Consider the following 7,092-nt stretch of genomic DNA (forward strand, 5'->3'; position numbering starts at 1 on the left):
ACACAGATAACTGCATAAATTGCAATTTTATCAAAAAAATTTAACGATTTGGTGGTAAGGTGATACATGCAAAATGTTCATATCGACTCATGCTATTTTATTTCCTTCATTGCTACAACTTGCTCATCTCACAGTCTAATTTTCACTCTTCGTGCATGAACAAAAACTTTTAACAATTTTTATAAAAATTGACAAGATTTTCAGATAGTAAGACAAGTCAAGTTCTTTCTAAAGAGTTAAATGACAAAATTTTTTGCCTAATTTTGATTCTTTCAGTATAATGTTTCTAAAATAAGATTTTAGTATCCGTGTCCAATTGAGTGGAGCAAAGCTACAGTGTGCTGTGAGTTTTTTCTCAAAAGATATTCGGTATGTAATCCTCTATTGCTCCCTATTAAGTTTCTTTCATCAATGCTTATGATTTGAAAAAGAAGTTTTCTGATAAATTGCAGTGAAGCAAAAACTGACCTGAACTTTCCAATTATTGGTCAATTTTAAGCGAAGTTGAATGAAACGGAACAGCTCATAAGAAAGGCTGGTAATTTACAGAACGAGTCATACTAGCATTGGTAAAAACTGTTATTTCATCTCTTTTATTTATCTTCTACCGGATATCGGATATCTTGACAGTTTTATTTATGGCAGAATCAACAAAGGGCTTGAATTGGATTTTTTTTTGTCAAATTTGAAAAGATGAAAAATTATTAGCACGTTTAATGATTTTAGAGGTTCTTAATCCTATTCATTCCTTTTTCACCATTCTAAAGCTGTTTTTGGTTGAATGTTTGTAAAAAATTTCAAAATAAAACCAGGTTGAAGGGGGATTTTAAAAGTAGGAGTCATGAATTTCATAACAGCCTGACACAAAAATCACCGGATAGTGTAATGAAATTTTAAAATACCGTCTTATTGTGATCCATATTATCAAGAAAAAAATCATAAAACAACCAAAATGAAGCGTTTTTAATACGCTTAAAAGTTGAAAAGTCCTCCTAAAAACCGTTGTCTTGGAAGTTGTCGGCTTGTTCTCTTAGTTCCAATTTCCTATTAAAAAAAACCTAATTTACCTTATTTGCTCAAATAATTACTTTTTTTTTCTAAAAATTGATTGTTCTTAAAAGTTTTCCTTGCGCTCAAAATGTCAGTTGCAAGTCTTAAAATTTAAATCTACTAATGGAAACTTCGAACCCATTTTGTATTTTACGATAATTTTTTTGCGCGCATTGAAAATTTTCAAAACCCTTGAATTTTTACTTTAAAAAATTGCTAGTAAGACTCCGCAGTATTGAGGATTTAAAAAATTAATTGTATGAAAAAACTACTATAAAATACAGACTATGAAGTCGAGTGCTCGTAGTGTAAAGAGTGTTGCATCTTACAACAAGTGTTTTCAGTTGTCGTCTTTTCAGCTTAATTCATCGTTCTCTATTTCGTGCAATGCTAATTAGGTACAAAAATTCTGTCCTAAGTATTACGCTAACTTTTTCCCTTAGTAGCTTTGAACAGGTAAGAAAAAATCAAAAATCTAAATATTCGCCATATTGTCAGGCAATAAAAGGTTTGTCTATTGCTAATTTGCGCCACTCAAATGGTTCAAGTGGGGCTTTTTGTTTGCGCAATGAACAATTTCGCAAGTAAATTCAAAGTAAGTTGACAATGAAAAAAATGCTTGAATTGATAAGTGACTCGATAAAATTGTATTACAGAGCTGGTTTCAGCGTAAAAAAGTTTTTTTTTCTTAACCTTGCTCGGTTCAATTTTATCAAGGTGTTTTTATCGATTTTTAGCTCTGTTCTTATTGGATGCGTTACGCTGCGCCACTGTTGGGAAAAATTGCTTCCTTTTTTTCCGCTCGCATATTTACATTGATTTTGACCTTAAGAGTTGAAACTAAAAGGCAAAACTCTACAGACTAGCCCGCCGAAGGTTGCTGAGGTGTGCCTTGATTTATTCAGATTATTTAAACTTTTCATAAGGATTTGGTTGCATTTACGACACCTATTGTTTGACAAAACCTACTGTTTGACATCTGTTGCTAATGAACAATTTAAGGTGGAAATTCCCGAAATTGTTCATGAGGAAAAAAGTTACTAAAACTTTTTAGAATAAGAGAATTTTGAAGAAGACTCCGACACCCTCACCACTAACACCCCCTCTAAGGGTTCGATTCTCGGGCCACCATAAGGTCGGACTTGGATATATTTTACGACATTTATTTTTGGTCGACTAAACAAACTTTTTTCTAAAATAATTACGATGGCGATTTGCTCTAAATTTGACAAGAAAGCGCGCAAAAACGCAAGTTTTTGTTAAATTAAGCAAAAAAAGATGTTAAACGTAACTTTTGGCAAAACACGTTTCTTCATAATGTTCAAGGAGAGCTTATAGTATCATATGTGGTCGACACAACTTGTGGACAGTTATAAGTTTTAACACCACCAACCCCACGCGGAAAGAATATTCTGGAGAATATCCTATTCGTAGCTCGTTTCAACAGAGTGAAAAATATGAAATAGTGGACCAGTGAAAAAGTTTTTATTGATTAATCGATCCTCTAAGTGAGACATAAAACAATTAGAGAAACAGCGAGCCAAAGAATAAAATCAGTCTACTAACCAAAAAAGAGGAGAATCATTTTTTACAATCGAGAAGGCTATTGAAAATAGACGCCTTGTATACTTTCAAATAGCTTTTTGTTACCTCTTAGTGTTTTTATTTGAAATAATTGCTCAGATTTTCTGGTGTGAAAAAAAAAATTGGGAAGATGGAAGTTGAAATAAAGAATAGGCAGTTAAAAAGCAATTTATAATACAAATCTTAAATAAGCGAACAGGTTTAAACGTGCTGTTTCAACATATATGAAGTGTCAAAAGCCTTCAAATCTTTTACAAAAGAGCCACGATTTTTTAAGTGCCATGATTTTTTAAACGCGGAATGCAATTTTTAATCATTGTGTGGCAGTTTGAAACTGTAGTAGCGTCTCTGGCTGGTTTACAAAAACATACAGTATTTTTTTGGCAATTAAAAGTGACTGATTGAGAGATGGAAACAGCATCGGAAAGTGTACAGATTGGGAGTGGTGGATGCATTAAAAAGGTTCTGATCATTCATGCTACAGTGCTGATTTAAATCAACCGGACAAAACGAAGAATTTTGAAGTTTTAAACGCGTTTTTCTCAAATTTGGTTAAGATTAGACAAAAAAAGAAGGTAACAAAAAATGTTAGATTTTCATCAGATTACTATAGTGCAATTTTTTCTCCGAAATTCTCAACCAAAGTTTAATCGAAAATGGGTCATTTTGGCTTTTTTCAATTAACCAAAAATTACGCCGGAACAACTTTGTTAATTGATGAAAAATATATATCAAAAGAAGCCTCTTACACAGTCCAACAAAGTGTACATGTAGCCTAACATGTTCATGTATCCTAACATGTAGTAAAACGTGATTTTTACTTCATAAAAAACAACAAGTTTGCATAAAAACAAATCTAGAACATTTACTCAAATTTTTGGAGATTCAATCTTTCTAGAAGTTTGTTGGGCTGCGTAGGAGGCTTCTTGTGAGATATATTTCTTATCACTTAACAGATTATTTCCAGCGTAATTTTTAATTAATTTAAAAAACCAAAAGGACACATTACAATGGGGTACAATTTTGGCTGGGAATATTGAAGGAAAAACAGCACCATAAAATTTCTGGTGAAATTCTAAGCAACTTTTGTTCCTTTCATTTTTTGTCTAATCTTAACCCAATTTGAGAAAATTCGTTTCAAAAATTCGAGTTTAGTTTCTTTTGTCCGGTTAATTTAAATCAGCGCTGTATTTTAGTTATTTCATTTCTACGATTGCGTATATCAACTGCTATCTTTCAATCTCTTTGTGCATCAACTAAATTTTTGATGGTTTTTTTTTAGAAAACTGTCAATTTTGATTTTTTTTTTCAATTATTGTAGCGTCGTGGGCTGTTTAGAAAAAGTATGATACTTTAATTCAGTTGGTGATTGAAGGTAATTGAATGAGATGTGGAAACAGCATTGCAAATTTCTCCAAATTGGATGCGGTTGATGCAAGCAAAAGTTTTGTCTCACGCTACTCTAATTGTCTTATTTTTTTCAATTGTGTATATCAAATGCTATTTGATTTTCTATGTGCATCAACATAATCCTATAACTTTTTTTGACAAAACTGATACAAGTTAAGGATTAAACTCTGTTTTTGGGAGTTTTATTTTAAATGTAAAAGAGTCTCTGGGGGGCTTACCAAAATGCACCGCTTTGATTTTTTTTTCAAAAGAAGATGATTGAATGGGATGCGGAATCAGCATCAAAAAAGTTTTACAGGTTGGTAGGGTTGGGTGCCTGCAAAAGGTTCTGATTGTCTCATGGTTGTTTGTATGTGTCATTTCTAGGATTGCATACATCACTTGTTAAGTTTTATTCTTTATGTCCAAGCACAATTTTTAAAGATTTTTACGAAATTGGTAAAATATATCGATAAAGCTTAAAAAAGTGGAGGTTTGTTATTTCAAAATTTGTAATAGCGTCTCTGGTCGGCTTACAACATTTTTCAGCTTTAATTTTCATTGCAATTAATATCGATTGACTGAGATAAGGAAAAAACATCGCAGAGTTTACAGATTGGGAGAAGTGGGTGCTTGCGAAGAGTTCTGTTTGTCCCATGCTAACTTTTGTCATTTCTACGGTTGCATAAATCAACTGCTACTTTGCCTTCTGAATGTGCACCAACTAAAGCTTCACTTGTTTTTTTGATACTACTATTAATAATAAATAAATGGAATGTGAAATCAACAACGCAAAATCTTACCATAGTGATTGAATTCAATGTGAAATCAGCATCGCAAAATCTTACGATTGGGACAGATATATGCATTCAAAAAGTTTTGATCGCGTCATGTTTTTTTAATTGTGTCAATTCTTCGATTGCTTATACCAACTGCTACTTCTGCTTATATCAACTGCTATTTTTCATATCACCTACTTCTTTTATATCACCCGAATTTAAACACTTTTTCAGAAATCGATAGAAATTTCTGAAAAAACTTTGATAATGGTAAATTTTCACTCTATTTTCAACTGTATCAGCATCTCTGGCTGTTTTTAACGTACTGCTGAAACTGTCGTATCAACTAAAAGTGATAAAATGAGATATGGAAACAACATCACAAAAAAGACAGATTGGGAGTAGTGAACGCATGCAAAAAGTTCTGATCGTCCCATGATATTCTATTTTAGTCATTTCTACGATAGAATGTATCATTTGATTTTTGTCTTCTATATGTGCATAGAATCAATTTTTATTTTTTTTTCAGCACACTGATAAAAGTCACAAATAAATTTTTAATTTTAGTTTTTCAAATTGTTTGAATGTATAAAAGTCTCTGACTGGTTTTTGAAAAAGCAAGGCTTTATTGTATTTTTTTTCAGTTGAAAGTGAATGAGAAGTAGAAACAGAATCACAGAGGGTAGAGATTGGGAGGGGTGGATGCATGCAAATTGTTCTGATCGTCTCATGCCTTTTCGTTTGTTGCATTTCTACGATTGCTTTTGACATTTTTTCCTAAATTTATTGAAATTTAGTTGATGAGGATTTTCATCTGCCTTTCAACCGCAATAGCGTTTTTTTGGTTTACAAAAATTTAAGGCTTTTTTCGCAATGTAAGTGATTAAATGATTTATGGAAACAACTTGGCAAAGTTTGTAGCTTGGTAATGTGAATGCATGCCAAAAATTCCGATTATTACATGGTATTTTAATTGTGTTATTTCTACCTTTGAACTTATCGTCTACTATTTTCTATTCTAAATGTGCATCAACTTGAGCTTCAAGGTTTTTCAGAAAACTGATAAACTCACTGATTAAATTACACTTTCGGACGTTTTTTGTTTTTTTTTTATTATAAAAGCGTTTCTGGTTGATTTTAAAATTGTACGTCGTGAATTTTCTTTGCAATCAAAAATGATTGAATGGAATTTGGAAACGCTAAGCTTGCATGCGTATGCAAAGCATTGAGGGGGCTGGATGCATGCAAAAAGTTCTGATCGTCCTATACTGTTTAATTTGTTCCAGTGCTACGATTGCTTACATCACCTGTTCTTGTTCATTTTTAGATTTTGGTAATTCCATAGTGTCTCTGAGTTGACCAATAACGTCAAATTTTTTGTTAGATGCGAAAATTGTAATACAGTAATCCACTTCGTTGACCAGTAAGAAACGCTCTTTTTTAAGTTTCAGACGCCATTTTGGAACCAAAAAGACCCATATGTTTTTCATGAAGTCCAATTTTCTGATTTAGAAAAAATCAGAGCAGATCATTTTTTTTCTAGCTTAACACAGTTATTATTTCCACGCAAAAGAAAATTTAGAAAATTTCGTTTGACTTGTAGAAAACTATAGTGTTTTTCTTTCTCGAAAACCATTATTCAAAACCATTGGCGACAAACGCTTTCGTCAAAACAAACAAAAATCACAAAACCATCTCAAGAGATGCTTTAAGAAATTAATTCATGATTTTTGAGAAAACAATGACGAAATGAAAACTTTCGTCGGTAATTTGGTAAAATAGTTTTGTAGAAAAAAAATATTACGACAAAAATTACTCACCAGTTAAAACTACTCTGCAAAACAGAAAACAAGCCCCAGACAATTTTTGTACTTTTTCAATCTCTTACACAAAACCAATTTCACTAAACATTGCGGGCTATTGTAAAACAGTGTTAGTCAAATAAAGCAAAATAGACAGACAATCGGCATAAAATTCAACCCGAAAGCAAAAAGTCCACAAGATCAAATTAATAAATTGTTGGGTTTAAATAAGTTGAATTGCATACACACTCTTCTGCAAGTAAAACATTTTTTCGGGTGCTGGACATCAAGCTGACGGGACTTCAAGTTGAACAGTAAAATTCGCGAAATAATCACAAAGTTTGAATGGTTTGAAAACTGCATCACAAAATCAATCAATTTTGAGATCTTTCTCAACCAATTTTTGCTTTTTCATAAAACGTAAGCCTCTAATTAATGTTTCAGAAAAGTGGAAACGAAAACATTGCTAAAGGCGGTTTTCACATTTA

Source organism: Symsagittifera roscoffensis, chromosome 3 (genome assembly GCF_963678635.1).
Source record: "Symsagittifera roscoffensis chromosome 3, txSymRosc1.1, whole genome shotgun sequence".
NCBI lineage: Eukaryota > Metazoa > Xenacoelomorpha > Acoela > Convolutidae > Symsagittifera > Symsagittifera roscoffensis.